At 36.8% G+C, this 22,964-nt stretch overlaps 1 protein-coding gene across 1 annotated transcript in view; it reads left to right on the top strand.

The window, feature by feature from the left end:
- Positions 1–3,032: 3,032 nt before the first annotated feature.
- The window catches only part of SCN9A (sodium voltage-gated channel alpha subunit 9), a 171,193-nt gene continuing 151,261 nt past the window's right edge, over positions 3,033–22,964 (top strand). Inside the window, exon 1 of the mRNA XM_044242258.1 lies at positions 3,033–3,224. The gene's annotated coding sequence lies outside the window, so the exon portion shown is untranslated. The remainder of the gene's footprint in view (positions 3,225–22,964) is intronic.

Here is a 22,964-nt window from a genome sequence, read left to right as displayed (position 1 = left end):
AGCAACAGATTACAAAGTGTTTGGGAGATTAAAATGATACATAAAATAGATATGGGATAAATGGTTGAAAGGTAAAAAAGACTTGGGAAGATAATGAATAATATACACCATGCTTTGCCAGTGAGCTCATAGGCAAATCCCTCCAGGGATCCTTCAGACAGAATGAGGAAGTTTTGTTTTGGATGACCCGTAACAAGAATGTAAGTATATCGAGTGTAATATGTACTTGTGACTGAACTCTTACAGTAGAATCTGTATTGCTAACACTGGATATCGAAAACAGAAAAGATAATGTGAAAAAGAAATTCACTTTTATTTATAGGTATAAGGATTCACACGTTGATAACAAAGCAGCAGCAGTGTGATAGCTTCATGGTAGTCTAGTCTATCTGCTAATGAATGAATCATTATAAAATTTTTCTGACATATAGTATTGCTGTTATAGTCATAATACAGCATTGCAAATATTAACATTCAATATTTTTAGGCTATGTGGCTCATCTGGGAGTTTTTTCAAATTGTTGCAAATCTCAAAAGTATTTTCCAACACACATACATTGAAAAAAATTGCACATAAGTACACATATGCAGTTCAAGCCTATGTTGGTCAAAGATCAACCGTATATATACTCATTGACAAAACATGGTGTATAGTATTCATTATTTTCTTAGTGGCAGAGGGAGAAGGACACCAAATCTCTTTCCTACCACACTGATGCAAAGTACTTTCTTGTTCACTACTAAAAACTGCTACAATTCATTAAGCCAGTGGATCACCCAGTCCAATATTTTATCACTATCCCAAGTGATGTCTTCTAGATAATGCTATATGACAATGACTGAAGGTGACTCTAACTTTTTATAGTAATTCTCTCCATAAGGTACCATTATTTATCAATTCATCTTACATTTATTTTTATCTTCATTTTGCAACCTCTCTAGGAATAACAAACCCAATAGACTCACTATATTTTATAATATTGACTTTGGTTTGTTCTTGATTTGCTTCTCTAAAGCTTTTGAGTATTTTGGAATTTGTTGATCAAATCCGTTAGTTAAGTTAATAAACTTCATCATTTTGGAGGCATTAATCATTTTTTCAGTTGTCTCACTCAGCTAAAGTGTGTTCTAATTTATCCTCTTAAGGAAAAAAAATGACATGACTTGAAATACTATGATTTTGAATTATTTTGAACATCATATGGATTAGTCCCTGATAGATACCAGATCAGAAGTCAGAGAGCTTTAAGACAGAGGGTTGATTGAACTCATTTTACTTCTCTGTGATTATGCATCATACAATTTAGTTGAGAAGGGACTTGAATATGGCCAAAAAATAAAAGAAAAAAGAAGAAGAAAGCAGCATTGATTAGGTCTAATTTAAAAAAAAAAAAAAAAGCCGTCACTCCTAGTACAGTTTAGCTCTTCTTCCTAAGTCTGCAACCAATCAAGGAAGAGAAGATGATTTGGCTGTGATGCGGCACTGAGAATTATCTCCAAGAGACCAAGTTCACCCTTGAGTGGAGAGCCTGTGAAAGAGAAATCTCCCTGTGTAAATGTAAGGTAAACGCCCCAGGGCAAACCTCAGAAACTCAGTTGAGCATTGGGGATAGGTAAATCCTTGGACTTAAAAAATCCTGTGTATTTACCACTGAGTATCATTTCCACAGTAGAAGGTGTGGCAGCAAATAAACTATAGATGCAAATGCCCACCACCATATGTTTATACTATACCGTACACTATACAATGTGATTTGCCCTCTTTTAAGGCCTGAATCCAGAAATCCGCCCTACCCCAACATAACCCTTTTATTTTTATTTCTCGTGGAAATTTCCTGTTTCTCTTTGGGAAAAATAATTCAATCCTGTTTCCATTACTTTTCCTTCCAGCAGGCTGCTATAGAAAACACACACAACCCACACACACATACATACACACACAACCCACACAAAAATTTTTACAAAGATTCATTTTCGGGGGGCCTGGGTGGCTCAGGTCATGACCCGATGATTCTGGGATCGAGCCCCACATCGGGCTCCTTGCTCAGTGCGAAGCTTGCTTCTCCCTCTCCTACTCCTCCTGCCTGTGTTCCCTCTCCCGCTGTGTCTCTCTCTGTCAAATAAATAAAAATATTAAAAAAAAAAATTCATTTTCACAGTCGTTCCTACCCAGCTCTAAACTCGGAACCTGTATGCCTGATGATGTATCCAGATAAGCGGGTCCAGGTCTGGACCTCTACCCCACGTCTCCCTCTCCACCGCAACAACCTCTGACTCCTCACTCCACCTTCGAAAGGAAAGGCTTTGTTTTCGCCCTAGAAGATTCCGCAACTCGATCGATCTGTTGCAAAAAGAGAAAAGAAAAATCGCAGCCTAGAGACAGGTCTTGCGCGGCCGCTCTCCAGTCTCCATGGGCAAAGCCTCTGAGAAGGAACCGATTCCCGGTCCTGAGCCCTCGAAGCCCGGGGCACAGGAGACACTGGTCAGGCCTTTGCCATTGGTCCTCACCTCCTCGGCCTGGAGTTCTCCTCCGGCTTCCCCCCAAACCACACTCAGGGACTTCTCGGAAACGTTAGCGGATTGCGCTGAGCAGGAAAGGAGGAAGGGGTGACGGGAGCTGGGTGAGGTAAGGGAAGGGCTCTTGGGGCTGTTGGACCGACACACTCCCCACCCCCACCCCCCACACACCGCGCGCCCCACCCGATGGGGTAGCGGTGGGTGGGAGGTCGCGAACCCCTCCCCTGCCATCTCCCAGCGCACAGCTGAGAAGCCGCAGCCTGGCCGCCGGGGCGCTCCCAGAGGGTCCCGCCCGCCGCGAGCAGCGGGAGGCGCTGGCTGGGGAAAGGGCGGGGAGGGAGGAGCGGCGGGGGACTCGGCTGCGCGGGTGCCCCGGGGCTGGGGGCGGGGCTGCCGCTGGTCTGGGCGCGCCCCGGAAGGAGGGGCTCAGTGTCGGCGCTGGCAGTCGCCCGTACTCCGGCCGCGGGTGTCTGGTTTCGAATCCCACCCTCTCCCCGGCTGGAGCAGGGCTAGCCTGGGTGCCCGCGGCCGCTGGTGGCAGGCGCCGCGGAGCAACAGGAGCTCAAAGAGAGAGGGAGAAGGAGCCGCAGAGAGAACGCCGCGGGGAGAGACCGGGAGCGGGGAAGCGTTCCTGAAGCCCGCGCCGGCCTCGCAGGCCAGGTCGTGCGGGTGGGCTGGATGGGCATCCCCGGCGGGCAAGGTTGCAAGTAAGTGCCCTTTCCGTGGCTCCCCTAGTGCGGCGGACCGGGAAGCCCTCCGACTCTCGCCCGGGCTCGCCTCAGCAGCCACACCCACCTGTATCCATTTTCCAGTCTCCCGGTTTTGGCCACTCGGAGTGATGCCACCTGCAGAGTAGAGAGGAGAGAAGCGGAAGGAGCGGTCCAAGCCATTGCAGAAAGGGGGCTGGAAAGGCACCTGTTTATGCAGTGCAAGGCCGGTCCTTTGCGAATTCTGTGCGCGTTTGCTATCAGGTCCCGAAAATGTGGAGAGAAGAGGCAGTTACACTTGATGGTTTGCGTGCGTTCTTTCTTTCTGTCTAGGCTAGCAAGATTGTTGGATGCCTTTCAGTTCCAGGGGCAGGTCGTATTCTCTGCGAGAAAAAAAAGCCTGTGTTGTATTTCCCATCTGTAAAGGTGAGCCTGCAGAACCCGCACAGCGGATCCTACCTGGAGGGACAGCCAAGCAGCGCGAGCCCCTTCCCGGCTCACAAACACCAGTAATTGACGAGAGGGCTCAGCCCCATTTCTCAACACAGTTTTGTTTGTTGTTGTTGTTGTTGTTTCCCCCGAAACGAATAAGCATTTTATAGCGAAATTCAGAAAAGATTTAGCGTCATTTTAGCTTTTTATCGGTCTCAACAAAACTGTCATTTACTTTCGGGGCAAAAAAATCGCTATTTTCGTTACTTGTAGTAAAGACAAAAGATCAAAACAAGATTACCAAACTAAAAAACTTTAATGCCAACTTTTGTGATTGTAACAAACATTTTACTCGTTATTTTAATGTTTCTTCTCAAATTATAGCTGCAGCTTTTCTAGAAATGTTTATTTCCTCTGAAGCTAAGGACAATTTTTTTTTTATCTGAGAAGCTTGGTGGGGGGACTAAAAAGCTAACTTTAATAATTTCAATAAGACAAAGATCAAAGATAAAGATCAAATCAACAGGCTTTTCGAAGAATGGTGGATTTTCAGTTTCTGTGTGTCAATTTTGGGAGGTTCTTTTCTTTTCAGAAATACAATTATTGCTCTCTTCTATTTTCTTTCTCCTTCCCAGTGGCCAGGAGGAAGATATTGTTTTTCTTTCTTTTGACAATATAAAATACATTTTCATGATTTTTGCTTTAACACAATAAAACCTAACTATATATAATCTGCAAACCAATGCAATGGTTAAATAGTCCATTTTTGGGGAAAAGTCGTCAAATTCTTTTTCCATTTTTAAAAATAATTAAAATAGAAGTCACTTTCTTAGAAGCTGTGGTAAATAGGATTTAAAAATTTTTATTGATTATTCAAAACTAATCTTACCTGATTTTCATGTATGAAGTTATCATGATTGTTAGAATAGCTTGTTCACAGAATACTAGACAAAATATGACATTTGGTATAATGGAGAGTGTGCCTTTGATTTAGTCAACTGGTAATAGTTTTGCTTAAGAGAAGTTTTTGCATTTTGTTTAATTACCTGTCTATTGGAGGTTCCCTTTTGGAAGTGAACCATTGTTCAATCATGGGACATGATGTATTTTTACAGAGGTTCAGTATACAGTACGCCATGATTCCTATGGTTTAAGGCAGGGCTAACTGGGTACCTTGATGAGTCTACAGAAGAAAGATGAGTCAGGTCTGGCTCTTGGCCAAGAGCATCCGTATGCCTCATTGTGTCGCCTAGGGCCAGGAAATAATCATGGGAACCATCCAGTGGTAGTGCTTCTGTGTTTTTGCTACCTGTTGCTGAGGTGAGCAAAGAAAAAGTAAGAAAAAGTAAGAAATTCAGGGGTGGGACCAGCGAGGTCTTATTCACTGTGTTGAGTATGACCAAACCACTTTCTTTGTGGCAAGAAAAAAAAAAAAATAGACACTGCATTTTACATTAATGGTAGAAATTAACATTTATCTAATTTCTATTCCTAGTAGAATCATGAAAGAATGTGATATGCTGGAAGGATTTATTTGGTATTTTGCTAATCTAAGGCATGACCTTGCTGAGGAGCTTAAAGTTTTTTAATGTAAATGAATCATTCTAAATATCATGATGGTATCATTATTATTTTCTCTAAAACTGTCTTAGATCTTTCCCTCCAGTCTTTAACATCTGAATAAATGGCTTTACCATCCAAATGTTACTGCTCTCTCTCTTCCTCAAGACAGCATTTCATCCATAGCTGATCCAGATTTAGATCTATCAGTTTTCTCTTCCAAATATATCTCTATCCATTTATACTTCTTAGATATATCTCTTTGCCTTGTTCTCTGTGTCTACTATGCCAGTAAATTAGTTCAAACCACCATCATAATTTACCTGGATTTCTGCTATGGGCTTCCTGTTAGTCTCTCTACTTCCATAGTTTCCTCCCCCATGATTCACTTTCCATACACAACAATACCATCATGACTCTCCTTAAAAGCATTCATTAGCTAACTGCATAGAAAAAAAAAGGAATAAATGCAGAAACATAGAAATCAATCAACAACAAATTCCTTCTGTTAGGATACAGCTCTCTTTGATCTGGCCCTTCTTTATAACCCCACTGAATCCATCCCTGTCATTTATAGGCTCCAGTCACACTGGTCTTTTAGTACCTGTAACACTGGTATAATTTCACCCCCTAAGGCCCTTTTAATGCTGTCCCAGTGTCCCAGTGTGTGGACAGTTCCTTCCACTCTTTGAATGGCTAGCTCCTTCTCAAACTTTACATCTCAGCTCAAAAGTCTCTTCCTCAGGTGATCATTCTTGATCACCTGTCAAAAGTAGGTTGTCACCTGTTAGTCTCCTTCTTGGTACTTGTTTGTTTCCTGATGCGTATTATAGCATGCAGATATTTTTTGTATTTGAATAATGAAAGCTCTAAAGGAACAGAGACCAAGTCTTTATTGTTGGCCCAGTGCTCAGAACAGACCCTGGCATGAAGTAGTGGAGGGAGGGGTTTCCTAACGACTTATGTAAATAATAAAGTACAAAGATATGACTTCTTTCACCATAAAGCACATCAACCCAGTCAATTTCTGCATTTTTTTTTCAAGGAAAACCTCTTTTATTTTTTTTTTTCTGTTGTTCAATTTCTGCATTTTATGATTCAATTTCTTTTTTATTTGTTGAGCATCTGGTACATTTACAACTCTGTACTGTGATTTTGAGGAAGTAAAATATCCTGGGATGTATCCCCATCTTTCAGCAGTGTAGGCAATAATGTGTTCAAAGGTAAGTAGATTATAGCATATTCTTAGGAAAGCAGTAACCACAACTGGATTAAAATATATTTAGAAGGAAAGTTAGAGTGTATAGGCGAACAATGGCTTTTGTATGAGTGACTTCTAACATGCAATGATGACCTTATTAGGTTTAATTCTTATTAGGTTTAATGAGTTTTGAGGGTCTTTCAGTAATCACTAAGTTTAAAATATTGTTTTGTAATAAATATGGATACTTGAATGAGCTCAGTCATTGGAAGTATGTTCAAATGAGGCTGAGGCCATAGATCCAGTGCCAGCATGATCCAAGTTGGTGTTTACGCCAGGTTCAAGGGGCAAATTATCTCACAAATCCAAAGTGTCCACTCGGGAAGGTTCAGAGAGAGACTGTGGGCTAATCCATGAAGATCTATTAGTATTGTAGGGTGTGAAGGAAAGGAGGCTTCAAAATTCATGCTGCTTAGTGATAGTATCAATTTATACTAGAATTTATACAAGTATACATACTTCATATGGCAATAAGTCCACCCATTTTTTTTTTTGAGTCTGTATTTAAAGATACTAAACATGTTTGGTATTAACATGTGGTTGAAAATCTAGCTTTCAGTTAGGCAAAGAACTTTGATATTTTTTATCTAGCAAGTGACCAGCTTTTTTTCTTGTTAAGAATTTGTAATCATTATTTCTTCTGGAAGGACTAAACTAGTTCATGGCTTGTCACCAGGGATTTTGTTAAATTTGCTACTATGGTGGCACGTTGTGGTTATGAGTGGGACTGCCCTTGTGTACTAACTGAAGATGCCCCCTGTTTTATATGTCACAAATTAGCTAATTATTCTTACATAGAGGTATTATAGCTTTCTTCTTCAGAACTATGTAAGCTAGAATACCACTTGAGATGGCAATGTCATAGTAAAATGGATATTACAAGATTGTATGAAAGTAATTTTCATTTGAGGATTTATGGAAGAGCACTCACAGAATGTGGGTAGACTACTTTTGTAGAATGTGAGAGAACAGTTTTGGTATCTTGCCATCCTGCAAAACAAAGTTTCTTCATTGAAGGTTTAACTGGCTCTTCCCCGCCCCCTATGAACAGCTGGAAGGAAATGGCTTTAGGCAACAGGGAAAGCCATCAGCTCTTGGCAGCCAAAGGTAGAATAAACTTTGGAGGAACAAAACTCTTCTGGGTAGTGAGGAAAAATGCCAGACCACGATAAAGAGGGACAAGAGGTGGGAATGCCTTGAACATTGCCAATAATCTACCACAGACAAATTTGAGTTGACATTATATATACAGTTGAATTATTTGGTATCTTTTTAGCCACACCAGGGACAGTTCTTTCTTCTTTTGTCGTTAGAATAACAACTGTTATTGGGAAAACATACTGTTATTGCTTCTTTTATACAGGAAATGGGTTACCTTTGGATTTTTAAAGTGATATAACAGGGAGCCAAAAATGCCATATATTATTATTAAAATATACAATTTCTTTAATTTTAATTTCTTGCTATTCATTTTATGATTTCCTTTTGTTGTGTCAAGTGTTTGAGAGACTGCTATTACTGATTATAAATTTCTTTAAAATGTCTCCTTGGATTTTTTACAAAGCTTTCTGCAGTCAAATGCTCTACCACTGAGCTATACCCCTGTTACAAAGCTTTCTGAATCATTTATCAAAACACAATAAAACTAATTGCACCCGATTGTTCACTTTGAAATTTAGAGGGAGGAAGTACATTAACAATGTCATTAACCTACCATCTCTGCTCTGCAGTGTATGCTCTTTTTCTATCCCTTTTTCTTTTCTCTACATATCACCTTCTGAACATTTGATATATATGCGAGTAATACAAATTTTGCTCCACTCTTTGGTCAAACCATTAACACAAATAATTGGAAAATCTTAGAGCTCCTAAAGAAGGATAATAGGATTAGACAGATGCATTAAAAAATAATCACAAAACATTTCTGTAGAAAATGTTAATGAAATTTTTGTGTGTTACATGCCAAACTAGACATCCTGTGTCATCTGATTATTTTTTAAAAATAGGGGTGATTTTACTAGATGTAATATCTGTCAACTCTACTAGTTGCTCATAAACTGTGTATCTTAGAATCTAAGTAATTATTTTCATCTTTCTGAGAGCCTATAATTAGAAATTCAAAAAAGAGGTAAATGAGAGATATTAAAATCCATACAGAAAAATAAAACGGGGGAAAATGAGAAAAATGTTATATGATATAGAAATATCCTCTTATTTATTGATTTAACTCCACTAAATGATTATTCTGTTGAGTCCAATGGACAAGTGGCCATTCAGGGCTTAGGGTAAGGGTAGCTTATTAACTATATGTATATTTTGCATAAGATACATGGAGTATTTTATTGGTAAATTATGCCTGCCTTTGCTTTCTCTGGATAATGATATAAAATTAGTATTCCATGTAGATGGTTATCATGGGACTAATCTTTATAGATGATCCTTTCATGGAATAAAATACAACAAAGTTTAAACAATGTTTTTTTTTCCCCTTAACATAACATATATTCTTGTTATCTGGGACAAACTCGGCTCATGGTAATTCATGTAGAGAGAAGAGAAATAGTCCTCAAGGGTCAAGTGGGAACAAGGTTCTTACAACCTCATGAGATCATCCGATAGACTTTCGGGAATGAATGTTTGTAGGATTGTTATGCAAGACATCCTTAAAAATCCATATCGTCCCCTTACTATATTTTAGAATATTTATAAAATGTTTTTATAAAGGGTTAAAAATATAGAAGAATAAATTTGTATTCCTGTTAGTGTAGTTAAAATGTGTTTTTCTAGATACTTGTCTTCCTCTATATGTGGTCTTAGCCAAATACTTTTTCTCAAATGCAACTTCATTATTTGTAGGATTGGAAGTGACTGCTTCTAAGGGGTTCCATACAAATTGGGTTTCTATACAAAAAAGCCATTTCAATGTCTCACATATGATAAGGAGATGTATCAATGTGGTACATATTTGGTAACAGTATCTTATAATCAAATGTATTGTTTTGAATACAAATGGTATAGCATTTAAAGTGCACTTTTGTTACATTTATTTTTAATCCTATTTTTAAAGACAGTTCTAGTTATATCTCTAATAGGATCATTCCATTTTGAAATCTCTGTTGGTAAAGTTGTCAGTAATAAGCTATTACAAATAGTTTGTTTGAAGTATCTAAAAACTTATAAGTAGAAAAACATGAAAGAGGTGTCTAACTCAATAATTTGTTAACTATCCAGTTATGTTTTATTTTTGTTTTTAAACCTGATCCATCAGAATTTTTCATTAGTAGAGAGCAGTTCAGTGGAGGTGACCTGCCGGATATCCTAATGATGCATCTTAAAATTATCTACTTTGATAGGAATTTTTTTAAGGAGCATATCATGCAGTTTCTCACTTATGTGTGAAATCAAACTTACTCTAGTACTTTAATCATCGGGAGTATAACTCTGATTTTTTTTTTTTTTTTTTTTTTAGATTTTATTTATTTATCAGAGAGAGAGGGAGAGAGCGAGCACAGGCAGACAGAATGGCAGGCAGAGGCAGAGGGAGAAGCAGGCTCCCTGCCGAGCAAGGAGCCCAATGTGGGACTCGATCCCAGGACGCTGGGATCATGACCTGAGCCCAAGGCAGCTGCATAACCAACTGAGCCACCCAGGCGTCCCTAACTCTGAATTTTTAAATCAACAAATAAGATGTTTGAGCCTGAAGGAAATACTTACCAATATGGCCACTTACTTTATTTCATTGGTGATCATTAACAAAAACCAGAATCTTGTAAAGGAAATCCTCAGACCAAGGGTAATAATTGGGTTGGTTTTATTTATTGTTTTCTTTAGCAATCCACAGTTCTTCCTTAGTTACAAAGCCAGTAGACTATGCATTGCAAGAGGTGGGTCGTGGCAACATTATGAAGACAGAAAATGAATATATGAACAGGTACACTGTCATAAAGAAAAATATGGGTAGCAGCACCATTCACATATTGTTAAGATTACTAGTAATAACATTAATTTAACAGCCTCAAATACAGAGCTTTCATTTTTTCCAGGTAGTTCATTAAGGGATCTTCAAATACTTCTTTTAAATCTTTACAACCACATTTTGGAGTTGAAAACACTAAGACTCAGAAGTTAGTTAACCTTCTCAAAGACTTGAGTGATCACTGACCCAAGGAACATGCACACTCTTTTTAGAGGCAACAAAATTGTGTTTATCCTATATCCCACCCCAGTATACCTAGTACTTATATTACCAAGGATTGAAGTCTTTTCAATCCGCAAAGGAGCTGAAATAATCTCCATTTGCAATGAAAGCAAACTATGTAATTACAACACTAGGGAATAAGACAGACTGAAGATTGTTTAAATGTTCATCTTGAATATTGATTCTTGGGTAGTGTATTTGTGTTAAACCAGACTTGAGATTTAAATGGAAGTTTGAAAACATTATGATATCATGAAATGTACCAAAACATTTAAAGTATTTTTCAGGTCATTTTAAAGGTTGAGTGACTTGGCTTTCCTGGTCTAGGGATCTTATTGTGTTGCTCTGACTTGGCCATGATTAGAATGTTTTGCTTGTTTTATTTTGAGGAAATCAAAGGAACTTTTCTAACATAGACAAGAGTTTGAAAGAAAAGGACTAGTGCCTTTAAAAGGGATAGGAGTGTGAAATGTCTAGGCAAAGTTCATTCAGCCTCATGACTGATGAAATGAAGAAAGAGAGACTGAAGCCATGTCTGAGACCCTGGGTGTTAGTGGATGACAAGTAGAGAAAGCAAAGTGACTTTATGCAGGGTTAGGAAAGAAGAAGATAGTGTTCATCTAAAGTTCTTATGTCCTAGAAATTGAGAATACAGACATTTTTAATTAGAGGAATACAAATATTTTTATTACCCTAAATTGATATACTCAGATGTAATTTAAATCATAGTACTTATTGTCACAGAGACAATGATTTGTCGATTAAAGTGTTTAACATTAATGATTCAAGGTGTTTACTCTTAAGGGTTTTAAAACACATTTGGAAAATTAATTTATTTTGCATTATATGTAATTTTCTAATGCAAATGATCTTCTTTAAATATTTAGTGTCTACTTAGATACTGTACTTTGAGTGAGGTGTATAACCATGACAATTGAAACCTTGAGTTCTATGATATATTTGAGTTCTAATGGTTGTTGGTCGGCAGCTTGTCCACTACACTGTTAAAGTTTGAAGTGTTAGAGACCATATCTTGTTCATATTGGCATCCTTGCATGGTGCCTCATATGCAGTCATTCTCGATACAGATTTGCTGATGAAATGAATCATATTTATTATGCAAATATATGTTTAACTCATTACAAATCGCTCTTTTTCACTGAAACTTACTTTCTAAGTATGTGGGAGAGATAAGGTGAGTTTGTAATTTAGACTTCTCAGACCTAGATTTTTATGATTACTAGGTCCTGATGAAAGAGTCATACTTCTTATTTCTTACTCAGTAATAGCACTCCTGCTTATTTTTTTTGGCACAGTTTGGATGCATCATTTCTAGATGACAGTATTTAGCTTTCTTTGCATGAAAGAGCCAAAATGTTTTAACATGTACTCAATTTGATGTCCTACAAAGACTGACACCCTGATCCTCTTCTAAAAATGAGAGTTTGGAGGATTTGCTGCAGTCCAATAGTAAAAGGAAAAAAAAAAAGTTGAAACTAAAATTTCCAACTGATTTGTCTGGAACTGGTGATCAATCATTAAGCTCTATCTGGTTGGCCTCCAAAATGTGTAGGTCAGGAGTTGGCATCCAAACTGGTATCAGTGCCATTGAGGTTTGTGGGGAGGAAGAGGCTGGCAGAGATCCCAAGGGTAGCAGTAAAGGGAGGCTGAGTGGCTCCAGGTCGGCTCTTCAAACTCAGCGTCACTGTTCTCAGCATTTACGTTTCCGCAGTTGAACAGCCATGCATCCTTTAGCAGGTATTTATGGAGTAGCTACCCAGGCACTGCCGCAGGGTGTAATGGGGAACAGAACATGGAGTTTCATGCTAGTTTGAGACAGATAGTGAGTAAATAAATAGAACCTACTCTGTACGCTATGGAGAAACATACTGCAGGACAGAGAGAATTGAGGGAAGGAGGCATTATTTAATAAAGGTGGTTAGAAAAACCTTTCGGAGGTGATACTTGAGCAGAGATCTGAAGGAGGGAGGGAAATGAGGGAGCTGGGGCAGCAACAGGAAAATTATGCCAGGCACAAGGAGTGGCAGTTGCAGCAGCCTGAAGGCATATTTGATGTGTTTATGGAAAAGCAAGGAAGTCAGTGTGGCTGAAATATGGAGAGCGAGGTAGAAAGTAGTAGAAGGTGTGGGACTTTTCTTAATTTGGGAAAGATTGTGTAATCTGCCTAGAGGTCTGTATAATGAGCAAATGCTTCAGTGACCAGCATGGGACAAACTTTGGAGGAGGTGAATTGTGCCTTTTTTTTTTTTTTTTTGGGGGGGGGGGGTAATCCTGTTCTGAATTTAGGTACCACACAATGCAAACAAATATTCTGGAAACTCCTAATTTCCATATAAAATTAATCTTCTTGCCATTTCTTTGTGATTTATATGTAAATGTCTTATAGTCTCTTCCCATCTGCAATAAATTAGAGTCTTAGAAGCCCTGATTACCATTTGAGGACAAAAGAGCTAACATGACAGAGGTTACAAATGCGAGTATCTTTAAATGTTTAAATTCAGGAAACTAAAACATGGTGAGAATATAGTAATATTTTACATATTTTGATTTTTTTTGTATCTGCTGTACAATTTCTTATGAAATAGTTCTTACTGCATAGATAGAAAGGAGTATTGCCTAGCAAAATAAATACGAGGGAAGCACACTTACATCCTGTCAAGCTTGACCCCCTGCTAACTGCTATGACTTTGGTATTCTTCTGACTCTCTCTTCCTTACAGTTTTCAGCAAATTCTTGTGAAATAAAAGAAATTGTGGTACAGTATTTATAACATAAAATTTGCCCCTTTAACCGTTACTAAGTGTGTAATTCAGGGGCATTAAGTACATCCACATTGTTTTTCAACCATCACCACCGTCCATCTCCAGAACTTTTTCATTGTTCCACACTGAAACTCTGTACCCAATAAACTATAACACGTTACCTTGCTCCCCCTACCCCTGTCCCTGGTAATCACCATTCTACTCTCTTTACCCATGAATTTGATTATTCTAGGTACCTTGTGTAAGTGGAATCATGTAATAATGGTTCTTTTATGTCTGGCTTATTTCATCAAGCATAATAATTTTAAGGTTCATAGATGTTGTATCCTATGTCAGAATTTCCTTACTTTTTTGGAAGGCTGCCTGGTATTTCATTGTATGTATAGATCGCATTTTGTTCATTCATTCGTCAGTGGATGGACATTTGAGATGCTTTTATACGTTGGTTATTATGAATAACGATATCGTTGTGAACGTTGGTAGACAAATATCTGATTGCATCCCTGCTTTAAATTTCGTGGGAATATAATATACCCACAAGGGAATTGCTGGATCATATGATCATTAGTTTTAATTTTTTGTAGAACTGCCATGCCATTTTCCACATCAGCTGCACTATTTTACATTCCCACCAGCAATGGATAAGGGTTTCAATTTCTCCACACTCTCGCTAACATTTATTTTTTTCTTTTTTTAAATAGTGACAGTCCTCCTGGGTGTCAAATGGTATCTCATTGTGGTTTTAATTTACTTTTCTGTAATGATTAGTGAAGTTGAGCATCTTTTCATTGTGCATATTGTCCACTTGAACGTCTTCCTTGAAGAAATGTCTGTTGAAGATCTTTGCCCATTTTTTAACAGTTATTTGTTTTGTTGTTAAGTTTTGGGAATCCTTTATATATTGTGGATATTAATTTCTTTTCAGATATATGATTTGCAAATATTTTATCCATTCTCTGCATTGCCTTTTCACTCTCTGACAGTTTCCTTTGACACACCAGTTTTCAATTTTGATGACATCCAGTGTATCTGTTTTTGTTCTTTTGTTACTTGTACTTTTGGTGCCATATCCAAGAAAACATTGCCAAATCCAATGTTTTAAAGATTGTCTCTTTACTTTCTTTAGTTTTATAGATTTAGCTAATACATTTAGGACTGTGATCCATTGGATCCATTTTTTCCCCCCAATTCCCATAGACATTATAGAGCCTAAGAGTCTCCAACTTCCCTTCACCTTTCTTTTGCGGAGATTTTTTTTTCTTTTCTTTTCTTTTTAAGATTTACTTATTTATCTTAGAGACAGAGAGAGTACTCACTCGAGGGTGCATGCACACAGAGGGGAAGGGTAGAGACAGTCCCAACCAGACTGTGTACTGAGCATGGAGCCCACATGGGGCTCCATCTCATAACCCTGAGATCAAGACCTAGGTCATGACCTGAGCTGAAACCAAAAGTTGGAGGCTTAACCCACTGTGCCACCCAGGCACCGCTCCTAGAGGTCTGGTTTTTTTTTTTAGCTCAAATATTCCTTACGCATTCCTTACTTACTCAGAGTAAGCTAAATATTCCTTACTGTGAATATTTACCTTACTTTTCAATAGCCTCCTCATTTCATTTTTTTAAATCTTTTATGCTAGGATTAAAGTCCTTGAATTATTGGAAGAATACGCTAGCAACTTAGGGAGATTCCTGATATAGAAAGAATACCATATTCTCCTGCCGACTGGGTTTATTTATTCTTTTGACCAGTCCTAGTACTGAAAACTATTTGGGTTTGGTCCCTTCCTGTATAGTCTAGGAATTTTGATTCTTGCTAACTAGTTAATAAATTCAAGGACTGTTTATATTACAATTCTCAGTATTAGATGGTTTGATTAAGTAGAGCAAGAATTCTGTTTTGCTATGGTTAAATCTTCTCCAGCCCTAGCACAACGTTTTACACAGAGTACTACATAATACTTGAGTGAGTAAACAAATGGGCAAATGAATGAAAAAGAAAGACTGTCTTTTTTCTTAAGTATTTAGTAAATCAATGACATTAAGGAAAAAATGACTTTTTAGATTTGTTTAAATAAAACAAGTTTAAAAATCTGTCCTCTATTCCTTAATTCTTACGAAGATACTAATTTTTCAATCAACTTTGCTTGAAGTGTTTTTGGAGAGTTTGCTACTGAGAACTGAAGTTTGAAGGTTAGTTTGAACCACAAATATTTTTTGTTCCATTTGATAGTCCTTGTGGAGGTTAAATCCCATAGGCACAAACTTTTCCCCTTGGGTAGCTACCAACAAATGAAAAATGGTGACTATTTATGGCAACTCAAGGTCACTGAAGTATGGTTTACATTTCATGAAAATATGATATATGAACATCTTTTTGTTTATATACAGTTCAGTGCACTAATTAGAATAATAAAAGGAGGAAAGCCTATAAATAAAAATTAAGTACCTTTGCCTTTGAATTGTTTTAGACTCTTTTTACCTTAATACTCATCTCAGAATCCAAGTCTTCTGGTCACATATGTATTGGAATATAAATTTGAGGAAGGATAGGAATTATTTTCTTCCAATTTACTTGTCACTCTGTGGCTGCTGTCTAATCTGGAATTTGATCCACTCTTCTATTTGTATCTATTACAGAATTCTGAAAATCATGTCTCAAAATGGTGAAAAGCAAGAAATGCTATCATACATTTAATTAACCCCATTAAAAAAATAGCCATGCCCTCATCTTCTGTCTTTCAAACAATAACAACAACCTCAAAAGAGAACACATTTTGAACATTATTACATGTATTTCATCATATTCCAAGATTAAGTTAACGGCTACCGAATGCTTCACCATAATCTCAGCCTCTGATTTCAAGAGGGAGTAGAGAAGTATGAAACACGGAAGCTCCTCTGTTGGTGAACATTTTCGTTTGCAAAAGACTTGTTTGTGAATTTATGTTACTTATCCCATAGTACCTCCTTCTCCCTGCTGATATATACTCGAAAGGAATGTCTCCACCAAACACCTTATAAGTAGATGACAGCTTTTCTTGATGATGCCCACAGATATTCCAGAGAATCCCTTGGCATGCATACAACTTAATTCACTTTTTCTGATACTGAATTAAAGGGCCTTTCGCTGTTGAAGCATTCCTGGGCTGCCAGGAATATTTCATCAACAGCTGTCACTATGCTTGGGTTTTAAGCATATATGTATACCTAGCTTTCTCTTGCTTTGTCAATTAAGTTTCTGATGAAGGAAATCCTCTGACCCATGCTAGAATGGGTTTTTTTTCTTTTTCTTTATCTTTTTTAAAAAGTTTTATTTATTTATTTGACAGACAGAGATCACAAGTAGACAGAAAGGCAGGCAGAGAGAGAGGAGGAAGCAGGGGCCCTGCTGAGCAGAGAGCCTGTTTCGGGGCTTGATCCCAGGACCCTGGGATCAGGACCTGAGCCGGAGGCAGAGGCTTTAACCCACTGAGCCACCCAGACGCCCCTTTTCTTTTTTTTTTCTTAAAATAATGTTTCTTTGTATCTTGCTGGATATGACCTGGGCTCATCACTTTTAACCATCACATGATGCAGTTCATACCTAAAGAATCATTTTTACTGTCAGGTGATTAATCTTTTATGAATTTGCCATATTCCTTATTTTCTTACACTTTCAACTATTTTATTATTTCTACTTTTGTTTCAGATATCACACACTCCCAGTGTGTTTGCATTTAACAAGTCTGATGGATTTAATAATTTCATCACCATTTAAGTACAATACACACATTCTGCTTGCACGGCTTGGACTTAGGAGCCTTACGTTGGTAGCAGCTAAATGGCTGGGTGTGATACATAGTGCCATCTGTTGGTAGAAAGCAGTGTAGCTCTGGTTTTGCAGTAATCATGGTTTTCTTTTGTTTAAAATATCTGCAGTTCAAATAAACATCTTTAAGAAGAAAAGGTCCTGTATATGTAATACGAAACTTTATCTATTATGAAGCCACCAAATTTGTTCTCCATTTTTAAAAAAAGATTTTATTTATTTATTTGACAGACAGAGATCACAAGTAGCAGAGAGGCAGGCAGAGAAAGAGGAGAAAACAGGCTCCCCGCTGAGCAGAGAGCCCGACATGGGACTTGATCCCAGGACCCTGGCATCATGACCTGAGTGAAAGGCAGAGGCTTTAACCCACTGAGCCACCCAGGTGCCCCTTTGTTCTCCATTCTTAAGAACATTTAGATAAGCAAAATCAATTTGTAAGAAAGTTGATAAAAATCACTAGTAATAATGGTTAGAATATATTACACACCGTTTACCAGGAAATGTGCGTAATGATTAAAATTCAGTGTCTTATTTTTTCCTATAGGATAGGGATATCCTTATAGGATAATCATATGCAGCCCTGTTAATTTATGATGCGGATACCAAGATTTATTACAAAGGTTAATTAACTTACCTACAGACACAAGTTAAGTAAGTAAAAGAGGTGAGATTTGAGGGTTCTCTCACTATGCAGCCACAAAATTAACAACTCTATTATGCTGTCTTCTTATTTTACTGCAGATCTAGATTTTAGATTAAAGCTACAAACAGGTTAGGAAAATGAAATACAACATAAGCAGCAAATATTCACCCCTTAAGATTTTAATGAGGTTTTACTTTTATCTACTAATTCATGGCTTATCATTTAAAAAATTATGGTATATATGGGGAGAGATGATAATATTGGTAATATTTATTTAGCCTAGGCACTGCGGTAGCTATAGAAACTGTGTCTGTTCTTCCAAATACTCTTATAAGTTGGATATTTTCTCTGCTTCATTTATGAAGAATTTGCATAATGTCACAGAGCTCCTTGGGTGTTATGATTATGGGATTCAAACCTACATCTGCTTGGCACCAAAGCTGTTATGCCCTTTCTCCTAAACCATGTTGATGTTTTGGGTGAGGTGGATCCATGCAAAATCAAGGAGTGGAAATGCACTCTCTATGTAACACTTTGTAAACACTTTCTTCTACAACCTCTTCTGCAGCCATATTTTAGTGACCTCAGAGGATAAGTCAACGATGATCTGGGCTCTCAGGAAATGGTTAATTCTGAATAATAGAGAAGATTTAATATGGGTTAAGAAACATTTTCCTTTCTTTCTTCATACATCATGTGTAGATGGAACAACATGAATTTTGCTGTTAACAATTTCAGAGATGCCAGCAATCATTGACAATAAACATCATTTCCCCCACAGTAATACACTCCTTGAGTTATAAACATTAATTTCTTATAAACCTGAGGAAAACTATATTTTGTAAACCTACAAATAGGGATGAGTTCTGTCTTAAGGTATAATATACATAATCATTATAATGTGTTGTGAAAGACCCAGATCACAGTGTTTTAATAATTTTCTTCATCTATGGGGCGCCTGGGTGGCTCAGTGGATTAAGCCACTGCCTTCGGCTCAGGTCATGGTCTCAGAGTCCTGGGATCGAGTCCCGCATCGGGCTCTCTGCTCAGCGGGGAGCCTGCTTCCTCCTCTCTCTCTCTGCCTGCCTCTCTGCCTACTTGTGATCTCTCTCTGTCAAATAAATAAATAAAATCTTTTCAAAAAAAAAAATTTCTTCATCTAAGAGTCTTGAAATAAATCCCTAAATATACATCTGCAACCCATACTATAAAATCACCTACACACCTTAAGTTGTTGTTTTTTTTTATCATATCAATTTTTAAAACACTATAAAATTTCAGAAAAACTCTGAGTGATTTTAGGACATGGAATATTGAACTACTTTTTTGAGGTGATTAGACAAGTCATTGTCATCCCCTAAATTATTCATCTCTAAGAAGTAATAGTTATTTAAAGAATTTATTAATATGATTACCATGGTGCTAAACATGAAGAATGCAATGATAAGCATTCAGCAGTCAGGAATTAAATGATTGGTTACTTCATTAATTATTGTATTTAATTTAGAGATGATGTACTTAACATTTGAGGCTCTAAAGTGAGTAGCCAGCTCAGCCCATTTTTTCTTATTATGTTGGTATACTTTGTATTTATGATCTAAAGAGAAGGTATTAAGAAAAGGAGTTACAGCATAGAAAGATGGCAGTCTTTTTAAGGTAACTTAAAAACTACTGCATCCTGATGAAAATAAAAGTAGGATTTCTGAAATTAGATAACACAAGTCTAGTTATCTAGGACAATATACACAAGAAAGAGCAATTCCTGATAAGGTTAACTGCACTAAATATTAAAATATCTTATAAAACTAGAATAATTAAAATGCTGTGATATTGATAAAATATATAGAAACTGTAATATCCAAAAATAGACATAATTTCATATGAGAATTATAAATGGCATCCAAATAAGTGGGAGGAACTGTTAGTTAATGAGTATCATTAGGGCAACTGGATGTTCATTGTTCTGTGGATAACCCTTTTGTTAGAACCTGTCTGGGATATCCCCTCTGTGCATCACATGGTTCTGGCTGGCCTTGTTCATGCAGTTTTGGTCTGCTATAATGTCAGCTTCAGCTAGACTATCCTAAGGAGTCCCATGTACCTGCCTGGTTGAGATAAAGATAAATTCAGATGATTACTTCATAGCTTAACCCAAGATACCTATTAGATGAATCAAATATTTAAAATATAAAATATAAATCACAAAGAAAAAGAAGCCTTACCTGAAGAAAACATGTAGATGGGGCACCTAGGTGGCTTAGTTAGTTTAGTGTCAGACTCTGGATTTCTGCTCAGGTCATGATCTCAAGGTCATGAGATCAAGCCCTGCATCAGGCTCCATGCTCAGCGGGGAGTCTCTTTGAGATTCTCTCAGTCTCCTTCTGTCCCTCCCCTTGCTTTCCCTCTCTAAAAGAAATAAATAAAATCTTCTTAAAAAATTAGAAGAAAACATGTAGAATTTTTTTCAAAATCTTAAAGTAGAAATTTTTTTCTTAAGGTAATGTATAAACAATAGTCACTTAGAGAAAGCATTGTTGAATTCTCTTTAATAAAATAGTAAATGCTTTAAAGGGTGAAATCTACCATAAACTAAAAAAATAAAAAGCAACAAAGTGATAAAAATATTTGCGTCTTATACTAGAGAGGAGAGCTTATTTTATTATTACATTCAGAGTTCCTCAGTTAATAAGAACAGAATAATAGCCCATTATAAAAATGGATGAAGGCTATGTACAGAGAGTTCACAGAAGCACATTTTAAGGATAGACAAAGATCCCCAACTTTCCTCATAAGAAAAAATGCGAACTGAAACAATAGGAAGTTATCATTTCCCACTTCTTAAAATAACAAAGGTGAAAAATTTTTTTATAAAACACCGTGTTGAGGGTATGTGCAGATAATCCCTGACATATTGTTTATGGGGAGCATAAATTGATAGAACCTCTATGAAAATTAACTTGGCAATATGATCTTCTCCAAATTAAAAATGCAGATACAGTTATGACCCAGAGATTTTACCAACAGGTATTCATCTCACAAATATAATTTCATATTGGGAGGCTATGTATGAGAAGATAATCATTGTGGCTTTGGGACACAACCTAAATGTTCTGCAAGGAAGAATGGCTAAATAATTTTGGCATATCTATGCAAATAGGAATTTATGAAACTGTGGTAAAAGGAGGGGGTGGGTCTATACATACTAGTACAGAAATATTTCCAGGTTATATTTTTAAGTGATAAATGCAAAATGTAAAGCAATGTGTGTACTGTGTATTATTTATGTGGAAAGAAAAATTAATAGGTGTCTATGTGTTTATAAAAACACATAGATGTATACACAAGGGAATGGTACAGCAGTTCCCCCCAGGGTAGGGATCTAGGTAGCTGGGAAACAAGAGAGAGAGGGAGAATTACTTTTCTTTATACATATTTCTGAGTTTCATGTCTATATTTATTCTTCAACAATAAATATAAGAATGCTATTTAGGGAAAAAATGAGAGTCATAAACCGACCATTTTGGCCCAACTATTCAACTTAAAGGTGTTCTGTTCTTGGAGGTACTTCTGCTCTGAAGCTTAGGATTGTAATCAAATGATAAGTCCTCAAGAATATGTCTGGAGTGAATTTGAATTAACAAATGATGTATGTAAAAGTGTTTTGCAAACTATAATGAGTAATAAAAATATATAATATTATTATTCGCCTTCTTCAGTGTCGTATGAATTAAAGACATTTTGCTATTCAAAATCACAAATTCAGAAAATAGAGTACAGAAGATATGAGGAGGTGTGTTGCTCAAATACGGAGAAAAGAGAAGAGGAAAGGTTTAGATGGTTCCATTTGAGGTAAAACTAGTAACCTCTCTCAGCCTCAGATAAGACTCCAGGGATTATGTGACAATTCTTATTCGTAGTCTTTATTGCTTCCCAGAAATAGATCTTGAAAATAATAACTCTGCTTTTACACTATGAAAAAATATAGATGTACAAAAGGGAGACTATTTCAATTATGAAGTAACTGTATAGTTCTTTTAAGTAGTAATTGTGTATTTTTATTTATTTTTAAAAACCAGGTTTACCAGACAAAAATTTGAAAATGACAAACTGGCAAAAAATAGAGACTTTTGTGAAAAGGGATCAATATTCTTAGCATAGAGACCCCTTATCAAAAGAAGAAAATAATGGATACACCAGTAGAAAAAGGACCAAGAAAATAGACAGATTTATCAAAGGAGAAACAGAAATGTTCCATGGAATGTACATTTAAAAAAATATATTTTCTCTATCAAATTGGGAAGCATTTTTAAAATGCTATACTTAATATTGTTTAGGTATGGAAAAAATGTGCCTAAATATTGCTAGAGAGAACATAGATTTTTATAGCATTTCTGGAAAGCATTTTGGCCAAATGTATGTACATAAAAAGACAAATACCTCAAAATAACAGGAGTAACTTTCTCCGAACAGGTTAATTTTATTTTAGTGTCTATGTTTTTCAGTATTTTCTGACAATGAAAATGTGCTCTATTTATATTTATATTTATATTTACCCCAAATTAATTATAGGCACAAATTTCTGGAGAGGATTATGTCTTGGAGCTAATGGTAATAAAATCTTTTCTATATAACTTGACCTACAAATTTTAAATAAACTACATTATTTAATGGCAAAATTTAAGTTAGAACAAATCAACAATGGGCGTCTGGATGGCTCAGTCAGTTAAACATCTGCCTTCCACTCAGACATGATCCCAGGATCCTGGGATGGCGTCCTACGTTGTGCTCCTTGCTCAGTGGGAAGCCCCCTTCTCCCTTTCCCTTTGCCACTCCCCCTGCTTGTGCTCTCTCTCTCTCTGACAAATAAACGAATAAAATCTTTTAAAAAAAAGAATTAACCAACAATCTACTATTATATCTGCCTGAATTTCTGAAACAATTAAGTTATTACTTTGTTAGAGATCCAGATGTTTGGTGATTTGTCCCTAATCAAACATACACTTCAAATAAAGTATTTGCAGTTTTGGGAGGCTTAAGCTCTGGTGAAAATGGAAA

The sequence above is a fragment of the Neovison vison genome, chromosome 3 (assembly GCF_020171115.1).
Source record: "Neovison vison isolate M4711 chromosome 3, ASM_NN_V1, whole genome shotgun sequence".
NCBI classification, from domain to species: domain Eukaryota; kingdom Metazoa; phylum Chordata; class Mammalia; order Carnivora; family Mustelidae; genus Neogale; species Neogale vison.
The sequence above is the reverse complement of the archived record's forward strand: the minus strand, read 5'-3'. Positions and strand labels throughout refer to the sequence as shown.